Source organism: Phyllobates terribilis, unplaced genomic scaffold (assembly GCF_046119375.1).
Source record: "Phyllobates terribilis strain yellow unplaced genomic scaffold, ASM4611937v1 Scaffold_12__6_contigs__length_324123572, whole genome shotgun sequence".
NCBI classification, from domain to species: Eukaryota; Metazoa; Chordata; class Amphibia; order Anura; family Dendrobatidae; genus Phyllobates; species Phyllobates terribilis.
In genome coordinates this window covers 180685302-180698711 of record NW_027362772.1, presented here as the reverse complement: position 1 = coordinate 180698711, position 13410 = coordinate 180685302, and the positions used below count along the sequence as shown (strand labels likewise).

The 13410-nt window shown below is 40.3% G+C and overlaps 1 protein-coding gene across 8 annotated transcripts in view; it reads right to left on the bottom strand.

Annotated features, from left to right (window-relative positions):
- PRDM16 (PR/SET domain 16) overlaps positions 1–13410 on the bottom strand; it is a 775410-nt gene that overhangs the window by 500771 nt on the left and 261229 nt on the right. The window lies entirely within an intron of this gene.

Sequence of the window (13410 nt, the reverse complement as noted above, 5' to 3'; positions counted from 1 at the left end):
AAAAAGTAAATATAGGCTTGTACCAGGATAAGAGAAACACTGTCCCAAGGTTGTTAGTAGGACCACCTATGCTCCTGATATCGCCGTGGGAATGTTCCACTAGATGTAATTACATTGAGATTTCTCCTGTATGGGTCTTTATTTTTTTACTTGAGGGCCATACATAAGATCGATGGCCATAATCATGAGATAGATAGTCATACACATGGTGGATCAGTGGTTAGTGTTGGTTTGCAGTGCTGGGGTCCTGGGGTCAAATCCCACCTAGGACAACATCTGCAAGGAGTTTGTATGTTCTCCCCGTGTTTGTGTGGGTTTCCTCCGGGTTCTCCTGTTTCCTGCCACTCTCCAAAGACATACTATTGGGGATGTAGATTGTGATCCCCAATGGGGACAGTGATGATGTCTGTAAAGTGCTGGGGAATTAATGGCGATATATAAGTGAGTAAAGTGAATAAATAAACACACTTGTTCAGCCAACATTTGTTCTCTTTGACTTACAGACGGCATTTAGTCTTTGGTTGGCCTCCAATATCCTCAGTCATTAGAGTCCCCATACACAATGGATAGTCAGCTGACACTGGAAAAAATATTAGTCTACCTAACTACAGTATATAATGTGTATGGTCATTGGGCATTCCTGAACCTTCAATGGCACTACAGTAACAAAATGTGGTAAGAGGATCGCTTTAATTGCAATTTTCTTGTATTGTACTGCTTGAATATCAGCAGCAAATGCATTATCATGTAGGATAAGTAAAGGAACACGTCAGCAATTTTCTAAATAAATATATTTCTAAAGGGTCTATTGACATGAAATTCTCATCAGATGTCGGTAACAACCCATCCAATCCACGTCTGTGTGGATTGGATGGGTTGTTACCGACATCTGGTGAGAATTTCATGTCAATAGCACCTTTAGAAACATATTTACTTAGAAAATTGGTGGCTAGTTTGATACATATTTCACCCACTTTATATACATATATCTACTTGTGTATACAGTATATATATATACTGTATATATATATGACTAGTGCTCCATTTCTGCCACTAAGTGGCTCTAAACATGCAGGCAAATAATCCCTCTGCTTCAAGTAAAAGATTAAAGTCAACAGCTATTGCCCTGAACAGAGACTATGGGCACAGCGGTGGTGACTTACCTATATCCACCCGTCGGTGACATAAGAGTGACTTCTCATATGCAAAGAAGCTACATAATAAAGTTTGGCACCGTAAATGCAAAATCTTGTTAAAGACCAATATGACCTTGAATTTCAAAAATTATATGGATGGAAATGATCCTGAGAGGCAGAAGTTTTGCAATGCATCATGCTCATCTACAGTATCTCCATCTGGAGGTTGTCAAGAAGGTAAATATGGAAGAGGATAACACATGATTTGATGGAGGGTTGGAATGAAGTCCATAGCCATGGATAAACATACAGTAGCTCCTCATGGGACCATATGCAGAGTAAGTCTACTGGTGCTTTTGTGCTTTATTTATCATGTTTGCGTTTACAGCGCCAACATTTTCCACAACTGGTTACATAATAATTGCCAACTGTCCCAGGTTTCCAGCTACTTCTTCTGGCAGAAAGGGGGCAAGGTTTATGTAAATTCTACCAAAAAGTATGCATTTTCAAGAGGCCCAAGGGCATTACTGGGAAGAATGGGTGCGAGGCTTGGCTTAACCCCTTAAGGACCCTGGGATTTTCCGTTTTTTCATTTTCGTTTTTTGCTCCCCTTGTTCCCAGAGCCATAGCGTTTTTATTTTTTGGTCAATATGGCTGTGTGAGGGCTTAATCTTTGTGGGACAAGTTGTACTTTTGAACAACATTACTAGTTTTACCATATCGTGTGCGGGAAAACGGGAAAAAAAATCCAAGTGCGGTGAAATTTCAAAAAAAGTGCAATACCACAGATGTTTTTTTTTTTTTTACCACATTCACTGAATGCTAAAACTGACCTGCTATTATGATTCTTCAGGTCATTACGAGTTCGTAGACACCAAACATGTATAGATTCTTTTTTATTGAAGTGGTGGAAAAAAAAAACAAAGTTTGCTAAAAAAAAAAAAAGTGGCGCCATTTTCCGAGATCTGTAGCCTCTCCATTTTTCGGGATCTGGGGCCGGGTGAGGGCTTATTTTTTACGCGCCAAGCTGACATTTTAATTGCTACCATTTTGGCGTAGATCCAATGTTTGATCGCCCGTTATTGCATTTTATTGCAATGTTGCGGCGACCAAAAAACGTAATTCTGGCGTTTAGAATTTTTTTCTCATTACGCCATTTACCGATCGGATTAATTCTTTTTTTTATATTGATAGATCGGGTGATTCTGAATGCGGCGATACCAAATATGTGTATGTGGGTTTTTTTTAATTATTTTATTTTGAATGGGGCGAAAGGGGGATGATTTAAACTTTGATTTATTTATTTTTTTAAAAACATTTTTTTTTACACTTTTGCATGCTTCAATAGTCTCCACAGGAGACTAGAAGCAACATCTCTCCTATCACCTCTGCTACATAGAGGTGATGAGCAGATCACCTCTATGTAGCAGAAATGCTCCTGTGCTATGAGCACCGACCACTAGGTGGCGCTCATAGCGATCATTACATGACAACCACTGGGGTCTGCTGCAGATCCAGGGTTGTCATGCCCACCCATCAGTGACCCGCGATCACGTGACGGGGTCACTGATGGGCGGGGTAAGTGATGCACTTCCAGCGCGGTGCTGTTAAATGCCGCTGTCAGAGATTGACAGCAGCATTTAACTGGTTAACAGCCGCTGGTGGATCGCAATTCCACCCACGGCTGTTGCGGGCACATGTCAGCTGTAAGAATCAGCTGACATGTGCCCGGTTCAGTGCGGGCTCAGCACCGGAGCCCTCAATGAACCGGGTGATGGCCTGGGGCGTACTAATATATTCACATACATTATCCCCATTGGTGCTTACTATCCATATGGGTATGTCTTTTGGAGAGTGGAAGGAGACAAGAGTTCCTAGAAGAAACATAAGAAAACACAGGTAGAACTTACAAACTCCATGCAGATTTTGTCCTTAGGGCTCGTGCTGACGACTGTATCATCAGTCTGAGTGCGATTCGACAAAAACATTGAATATTATTTGGATCAATGTTATTCTATGGAGTCTTGCCCATTGTTTCTTCAGACATAGTGTGTCCAAGGGAAAAAAAAGCCTAAGTTTGATCTGATATTCAGTTATGAAAGTCAATGAGTCTATGGAAACCATCGAACAGCACTCGTATGACATCTGAGTGTGGTGCAATTTACAAGGACTGACACAATGGAGAAGATGGTGACACAATGGAGAAGATGGAAAAAATTTTTTCTCCATCTTCACCTCATCCGAGAGAATCGGAGCACACTATGATAACACTCTAATCGAACTCTGATTAGAGTGTGATTAGCATAATTGATCCGATTTTCTCAGATGACAAAAAATACAGTCTTCTGCACCAAGCCTGCACCTACACACCCAGTGCTGCAAAGCAACAGCACTAACCACTGAACCACCATGTTATTTTTGAGCAGTAAGAAATAGATGACTAAAATGTACATTTCCTTACAATCTATTTTAGTTACTTCAATCATGGTTTTACTGATATTACTGTATCCCAAATAATGTGTTCTTCTGTTCCCATAGTCTGTAGAGACAATCAGAATGGACAGCAGGAGTTGTTAGTGAGGAAGTTGGGGTACAACATTGGGTCACCCAATTTTTTCATTGTTACCATAGATAATTTGAGTGATTCCGATATTATTTTTATATTGTTGTGGAATTGTTATTTATGCAATTCCTGAATATATTCGGACAGGTGGCACTTAAGTGCCAACTCAATTAAGGAAATGGGATTGGTGTCATTAAATGCAAGAAGAAAGGCTCCAATGTGTAAAGCTGGAGTGATAAGTACGTGCATGATAACTGTTCAAATATTGTGTCTTCTGACCCAACAATAAGACCTTTGTCATTACTAAAACCTTTGAGAATTTCTGCTGGCGGAGACCTTTGCTGGCGAGGTGTCTGTGCTCCTTCACCGGTGCTGGACACGTTCACGTGTGATCTGTATCCTATGGGGATGACTCATTAGTACATCTATCAGATCGTGTCCAGACATGGGACTTTGTCCTTTGTGTATCTGACACAAAAAAATAAAATCAAAAGGTTCAAGTGTCTTTATATCAATTTATGCTCTATTGTGAGCCGCTCAGAAAGCTCTGGCACTTTTTAAAAAAAAAGGTCAAATTCCACTTTGCTTTTCGGATTTTGTGGTTTACGAAGTGTTAATGAATTGACGCTTTCTAATGCATTTTCAAACAATATGTAATTCCCAGAGGAGTGAAGTGGTTTGATTGACTGTTCTCAAGATAAGTCCTGTTTATTTATTTCTATAATCTCATAACGTTGCTTCTGTCAAGGGTGTCAACTCTACTTCCAGGCAAAGGAGAATGTATTAGATCAGTGAATTAAAGTGCATAACGTCATACAATTTTTTTTGCTAATGGCCATGTGAAATCTTTCATCTCTTTGGTTTACATTCTAGGGGTTAATAGGTTAAACTATGATGGGTTGCAGTACCGCTTTTTGCCACTTGAAGTTTCAAAAAATATTTCATAGAAATTAATGAAACAGCGCCCCCACTATATGTGGCTAAGCATTTTACTGTAAGGTCTACTAGATACTTTAGAAAATTATTCAATTGATTTTCAACCCAGTTTAAAAATACAGCATCTACTGTACCAAGGATAACATTGAAGTCTTCCATGATCTAACTGCAGGGGGACAGAGGTCTAGGAAGTTTTCTCCCATGGTATAAGGGCCTAGTTTCTCCATCAGGAATAACAGTTCTCTGTTCTCCCGAAGTGTGCAGGTACTTGCTATGGGACAACCATGGAACAGCAAGTTATCACATATTCCTGTGTTAGGGGTTAACTTGTTTTTACTGGAGAACCCCTTTAATTAAGTTGGGGATCCACTTTCAAGTCTAATTCCAAAAAATGATTGGTGGATTTAATAGAACTAGCAGTAATCAGTATGAGTACTGAGCAGTGCACAGCCCTGCAGATCCTTGGAAGCTATTATTGGTTAAAGGGGTTGTCCAGGCTTGGGGTACAAGTCTGCAGTCACTCTATGTGACTGCAGATGTGTGAATCCTCGCAGCGCACACTGCATGCTGTCAGAATTCTGTGTTCAATGTGCTGGCGCATGACCGAAAGCATGTGATTTGCATGAATGCGGTCACAACCCAACTAGACGTACATGGCCTTGCTCTATACAAGTGTATTGAGTGTGGCTGGACATGTCTAGTTGAAATGTGGCCAGAAGTATGCAAATCTCATACTTGCAGTCATGTGTCTGCCCGCTCATGGAAAATCCTGACAGCTGTGAGGATTCACAATTCTTCAATCACATAGAGAGACCGCAGACTTGTACCCCAAGCCTAGATAATGTCTTTAATATTATTCATGGGCGGTTACATTTTATTATTATTATTATTATTATTATTATTATTATTATACTGTATATTGTCTTTGGAGCTGCTTTTGCTCTTTTTTGCATTGCTTTCTTTAAGTAAACAGAATTATGGTAGCTAGATATGAAAGAGCCAGTAGATAAATAGATAGATAGTTAGAAAGATAGATAGAAAGATAGATTTTACATAGATAGATATATTGATAATAGATATATATGAGATAGATAGATAGATAGATAGATAGATAATTGATAGATAATAGATAGATGATAGAGAGATGATATATATAAATAGATAGATGATAGATAGATGATAGATAATTGATAGATAGATAATTTATATAGATAATAGATAGATAGATGATAGATAATAGATAGATATATAATTTATATAGATAATAGATAGATAATAGATAGATGATAGATAGATAATAGATAGATGATAAATAGATAGATAGATAGATAGATAGATAGATAAATAGATAGATAGATAGATACCGTATTTTTCAGACCATAAGACTAGGTTTTAAAAGAGGAAAATATAAAAGAAATTTAAGCAAAAAATGTGGTCACGATGCACTGTTAAGGGGGAACGGGTCTGCTGCTGACCCTGGAATAGGGGTAATGTCCCCCAATTCTGATAATATCCCCCATCCTGGTAGATATGCCCCCCTTCCTATTATACATGGCTCCCATCCCCATCCTGATATGCATGGCACTCCGCATCCTTATCATGGTATGCATGGTACCCCTCATCCTTATCCTGGTATGCATGGCACCCCTCATCCCTATCCTGGTATGCATGGCACCCCTCATCCCTATCCTGGTATGCATGGCTCCCTCATCCCTATCCTGGTATGCATGGCACCCCTCATCCCTATCCTGGTATGCATGGCACCCCTCATCCCTATCCTGGTATGCATGGCACCCCTTATCCCTATCCTGGTATGCATGGCACCCCTCATCCCTATCCTGGTATGCATGGCTCCCTCATCCCTATCCTGGTATGCATGGCACCCCTCATCCCTATCCTGGTATGCATGGCACCCCTCATCCCTATCCTGGTATGCATGGCTCCCTCATCCCTATCCTGGTATGCATGGCACCCCTCATCCCTATCCTGGTATGCATGGCACCCCTCATCCCTATCCTGGTATGCATGGCACCCCTCATCCCTATCCTGGTATGCATGGCACCCCTCATCCCTATCCTGGTATGCATGGCACCCCTCATCCCTATCCTGGTATGCATGGCACCCCTCATCCCTATCCTGGTATGCATGGCACCCCTCATCCCCATCCTGGTATGCATGGCACAGCAATCCCCATCCTGGTATGCATGGCACCCCTCATCCTTATCCTGGTGTGCATGGCACCCCTCATCCTTATCCTGGTATGCATGGCGCCCTCATCCTTACCCTGGTATGTATGGCCCCCTCATCCTTACCTAGGATGCATGGTCCCCCGAAACCCTTTCAGGCTGCATATAAAAAAATAAACACTCCTACTCACCTTTCTTCTCTCCTACAGTGCTGCGTCCTGTCTGCCCGCACTGATCTCTACTTGTGAGCCACGCATGACGTCACTGCCTTGCACGGCTCACAAGGAGAGATCAGCTGCCGGAAGTCACTGCTCCCCACGCCGGGACTGTGTGATTGGAGAGCAGTGACTTCATGCTCCTTAATAGCCGACACACGCAATCCCCCAGCAGCAGCAGGAGCTGCGTTGCTGATACACTGTGTGCCGCTATTAAGGAGCATGAATATTAAGTGCTCCCCATGCCTATGGGAGTGGGGAGCAGTGAATATTCATTTTCTTTAGCAGCAGGGACAGTGTTGGATGCAGCAGGTGGCTGCTGCCTCCTGTGCCCCGCTCCTCCGCCGCAACCGCTCCCCCCAGCACAGTATATATATATATACCCCCCAGCAACATTCGGACTATAAGACGCACCCCCCATTATCCTCCAAAATTTTGGAGGAAAAAAGTGAGTCTTATAGTCTGAAAAATATGGTACATACATACATAGATAGATGATAGATAAATATATGGATAGATAGATGATAGATAAAGAAAGAAAGGTTGAGAAAGGTTCCATGACCTGAAACATTGCCATTTCGGCTTAATAAAGTAAATTTTTTTTTAAAAAATTATCTTTTGTTGGAGTGCTGCTGCCTTCATTTTTAATCTATTTTATGGAACAAATTGGATGCTTGCTTGGAGGCCTGGCACCTACTGTGAGTAACTAAATGGTGCTGTTCTATAAATCTTTTGTAGATAATAGATAGATAGATAGATCGATAGATAGATAGATAGATAATAGATAGATGATAGATAGATAAATAGATAGACAGATGGATGGATAGATAGATAGATAGATAGATAGATAGATAGATAGATGATAGATACTGTAGATAGATAGATAGATAGATAGATAGATAGATAGATAGATAGATAGATAGAATGATAGATAGATATCAGATAGATAGATAGATAATAGATAGATAGATAATAGATAGATGATAGATAGAAAATATATATGATAGATAGATAATAGATAGATAGATAGATATGAGATAGGTAGATAATAGATAGATAGAATGATAGATAGATATCAGATAGATAGATGGATAGATAGATACATAGAGAGAAGATAGATGATAGATAGATGGGATAAATAGATAGATGATAGATAGATAGATGATAGATAGATGGGATAGGTAGATAATAAATAGATAGATAGATAGATAGACAGATAAATAGATAAAACAAGCATAGAAAATCTTCATTTATATAAGACTCAGGCTGTGTGTCCACTATGAGTTTTTCAAGCATTTTTGCCTCGGAATTTCCGCAGTGAAAACGCTTAAAAACGCTTGGTAATACGTGCCCCATGGTCCCTAATGATAATCCGCATGTGCTGTGCACATGCTGCGGAAAAATATGCAGCATGTCCATTAATTTTGCGGACACGCAGCGTAATTGCCGCCATTGACTTGCATTGAAACGCATATTATCCGTGTCAGTACATTTGCACACACGGATAATATGCATTTCAATGTGCGGATGGTACCCGGGTGTGGAGGACAGGAGACTCTCCTCCAGACCCGGGTACCATAGAACCTGTAAAAAAAAGAATTTAAAATAAAAAATAAAGATTATACTTACCTTCCGATGTCCCCCGGTCTCCTCAGCGATGCGTCCGGCCTGTTGTATGGGTCGCGGTGGTGTGAAAGGACCTGCCATAACATCATTGAGTCATGTGACAGGTCACGCGACCGCTGACATCGGCGGTCACGTGACCTGTCACATGACTCAATGACGTCATCGCAGGTCCTTTCACACCACCGCGAACCATACAACAGACCAGACGGAGCGGAGAAAACACCGGGGGCCGTCGGAAGGTAAGTATAATCTTTATTTTTTATTTTTTACCATTCTTATTCTTTGTTTTTTACTATTACTTGGTCACACTATATAAATCCATGCCGTTTGCATGGATTTATATAGTGTGACCAAGTTGTCAAGCACTTTTCCAAGTGATGCTAAAATTGCTTGGAAAGTGCTTGATAACCCGCATGAAGAAATGCATGCAAAAACGCTTGACAAACGCTTCTACCTGGCAGGAAAAACACATGTAAAATCCGCATGTACAATCCACATGCGTTTTTCCTGCCAGGGAGAAGCGTAAAAAATATGCAGCATTTCTGCATCGTGGGCACTTAGCCTTAGATTTAGTGTTTAAGCTCCTTCACATAGACGGCATTCAAGTGCTCTATTTTTTTTTTCTATAAAGTGAGATTTCTGGTACAAGAAAACAGGATGTATAAAGATGAGTATTAATGCTGAGGTTTTATCGAGGTGTGACGAGTACATCACCTAACCATGAAATGACTTTAATGGCTTTTAAATAAATGGTTTGCATTGTAATACTTGGAGGAGCCGGAGAGGTGGGTGCAGTGATGGAGCATTCCCTGAGGCTAAGCATCTTTCAGCCGAGTTGCTGTATCAAAGAGAATAATTTGTGCACACTGCTCAGGTCCTTTCTACAAATAACAGTTTTGTGTGAACTTGGCCTTTAAAATGGCGACATCAATCATGCAGGAAGACATTTAAATTTTAGATTACCTGTGGCGGTGAAGTTAACATTTTCGGTATGAGACGTCACTGCAGATGAGACAGATAATGCATTTTGCACTTAAAGATACAGGACAAGGTGTTGATATTTGCCGGTTATTTATGGAGAGCAAAAGGCTGGCAAAGTAACAAATGACAGAAGGTGTCGATAATGGCATCGTGACCCCATGAGGAGCGAAATACCATGTCCAAATCTCTGCAAAGCAGCCATACATAGACACATGTCATGACCTGATCTGTCCAAGATATAGGAAAATAATGTACCTGGAGATTGGGGTCTGATAGATAATGTGATCGACTGTCTCAATAAACATGTCTCTGCTATCAGACAGTGCCGACTACATCTACCAAGATATCCTAAATCAATCAGCCAGTTCTACAAATCATCAATAATTATTACAATCCACTTTATCTTGTATTGTACTTTATACCAGATAAAAAGAGAATCTGTCACCAGATTTTTGCTGCTCTATCAGAGAGTAGGGACAATGACCCTGATTCCAGCGATGTGTCACTTACTGGGCTGCTTGCTGTAGCTTTGATAAAATCAATATTTTATCTGCTGCAGATCTAGCAGTCTTCTGAATGCTGAGCTCTGTATAACCCTGCCCACATCCCTGATTGGCAGTTCTCTCTGTACACTGTACATAGGCAGAAAGCTGCCAATCAGTGATCAGCGCTCATGAATATGGAGGACTATCTGGCAGCAGTTTACTAGTCTTCTAGTGATAATTTCCTGCCAATAAAACATATTTTATCAATACTACAGCACTGTAATCAGGGTATATGTCTCTACATCATGCTGTTGTCAGATTAGGTGGCAAAACCCTGGCGACAGATACCTTTTAAAGGGCTTGTCCACTTTTTTTTATTTACAATTTTTTTTAAGAAGAGTAACCAGAGCACAAATTTGTCACAGGATGCCTTACTTCTGAAAACTGAAATAATCTGCTGTAACCTTTGTAGCTTAACATTGCTCTACCCTTATTCACATTGAGGTCGGCTGACACAAGTTGAGGTTTTAATGCTAGAGACAGGATAGGACTGTCCTGATTGGGTGCACCTTGTCGTGGTGGGATGGCTTTTACACTTTTTTTGATCAAAATAGTGTTCACTAGGTACCCTATATTATTTATATGCACTATTACTATTTACTTTTTTAATTATTATGGGGTATATGCTCATTTTGTTTGTTTTTTGTTGGGTTTTGTCTGCTGTAACCTTTGTAGCTTAACAAGAAAAGTTCAAATTCCCTGCAGCACCTCCCTGGGGGTAATAAATGGGGTGTTGAGTCCTCCAGTGAGAGGTCCACTCTTTGTTTGCACTCTCCACCCGTAAGATGACTGAATAGGCTCCCGCTTCTATTAAATGAGAATATCCTAATACTGTATCTGATATTGGACTGCTAAAGTAGACCCCCCTGGTAATACTATGCTCAATTATACTGATTGGTAAAGTTAAATACAAGACAAATCAACCATTTTGGCATCACCCAACTTAACACATGGTAACCCAGATCTTTTCTTATCTTCTCCCGGCAGGTTTATTAGTATGTTGTATGCAATTGGTTTGATGTTGGGTTTCAATGATGAGTCCTAAAGCAAAACTCTTCAAGAAACTTTGAAAAACAAACTAGGAAAGCAAGGTAGTTATAGAGTATAGCATTAACTGTCAGAAGACTAATGAGAACCTATTTACCTACTGTAAGAGAGCCCAGGTTTTTTGGGCTTCACGCCAATGGAAAACTAATGTAAGTGTAGCCAATATTAATTGGGGGCTAAGTGTTATGGAAGAATAAAAAGCTTCCAGCATTTGTCCATTGTCAGAGTGAATTGGAGGAACTCCGACACAAGTTAGTAAACATTATGTTTTCTCAGATGGTCACCATTGTGGGTTAGCTTGGGTAACATGCACGTTGTGTAATCACATTATTTTGTCCAAAATGTCATAAAATCCACCAAAGCAGATATATGGCATTAATATCAGCCAATACCGGTATCGTGCAGCAAGGTGTACAGCAAAAAATAACATAACATGAAATAGTAGGGTAGAAGTTGGAAAAGTGAGGACACTCAGACTATGGACTCAGGGGAGATGTGAGAACATTCTTCTCTATGAAAAGCTTCAGAATTTGTGCTGGTCTTATTTGGAGGAAAGAAACACTTGTACAAGCGAGGACCTAATTTAGAAATAGACTGGACACAAGACTAAAGTGAAGAAAACTGAGATAAATTTAGACGTATTGGTCAACCTCGTTGATGGGTTTTATGCAGTGATGTATTCATATGCTATAATACTGTAACTATATGTATATTATTTCTATATGGACATTTAGAATTTACTGTCAGGAAAAGAGAAAATCCTGAAATGCAAAGAGCTGGATGGAAAAATAAAATCACTGGAAAATTGGTAAAACATAGGTGTTGATACATTGAGATGTAAATCTGGCGTAAACATCTTAATTAGTCGCAACATTTTTGTGCAACTCAGAAGTTGTGTAAGAATATTACGACTTTTATATGCACACTGTTGGAAAACAGAGCGCACCAGACCATAGGATCACACACTTATTAAAAGACATATTAGATCCAGGTAATGTGCTCACCTGTGCGAGTTGTGTAGGCACAACTCCTGGGAAAGATCAATAATGGTTGGCGCTGCCCCGTGGCTGGGGGATGGACTCTACCAGGATGTTTGAAGGAACAGACAATTCATGGTTTTGTGAAAGACACTTGGCACTCGGGTATTGCGTTCAAAGTGATTTATTGAATGTAGAAAATCCAGAAATCATATATAAGACATTTCAGTCAATAGAAGACCTTCATCAGTTTTATGGATGGTGAGCACCTGCCTCAAATAGCGCTAGGTGTATGTCTGCGGTGTCCACTGTTCTGACAAGAAGCATCTTGTATTAACCGAAATTTCTTCTATATGATTTCTGGATTTTCCAAATCACTTTAAATGCAATACCCGAGTGCCAAGTGTCTTTCACAATTGTTAACGGATGAGGATCCGACTTGCGCACCTAACATCCGGAAGTGCCATTCTTTTCTCCATAAATTCACTGTTTTGGGCTGCACTTTCCAAAATGAAGATGGTCCAATAATCTAAAGGAGTGTTTTTTTATTCCACAACGCATTTCCATGCAGGACTGGTGTCTTTCTTGAGACAAAGAAATTAAATACAGCTGTTTTTTACACTTGAGAAAGACACCAGTTCGGCTTGGAAATGCGTTGTAGAGTAAAAAACGCTCCTTTAGGTTATTTGATCAAGGCTCTTCATTTCGGTAAGTGCAGCCCAAGCCATGAATTGTCTTTTCCTTCAATATTGCAACTTTTGGAGCTTACACGCCAGTCAGGGCCAGCTACACCAATATGGGCTTAGCTTGAGCGGAGCATGGGCAGGACAATGCATGGTTATGCCCACCTGTCAAATTCATCATAAGTGACACCATAAAAGTAATGCAACTTACTCCAGAAAAGTACGCTAGTCCCTTACTGGTGTACCTTTCTGGCGGTGGTGCATGTTGGGTATCAGAAGCTCCTAATTCATTAAACGGTGCAAGCGGCTTAATGAATTAGGTGACTGTACTCCAGCAAGCACTTCACTAAGATTAAATGAGTCGTCCCCTCATTCTAAAGAGTCACAGCATAATAGCCAATAGGTCTGAAGCCCTGGTATACTTATGGATGGTTTAGAGCAGTGGTCTCCAACCTTTGGTTCTCCCAGCATACTCAGATTGTTGGGACATGTTGGTGGATTAAATTTACAAAAAT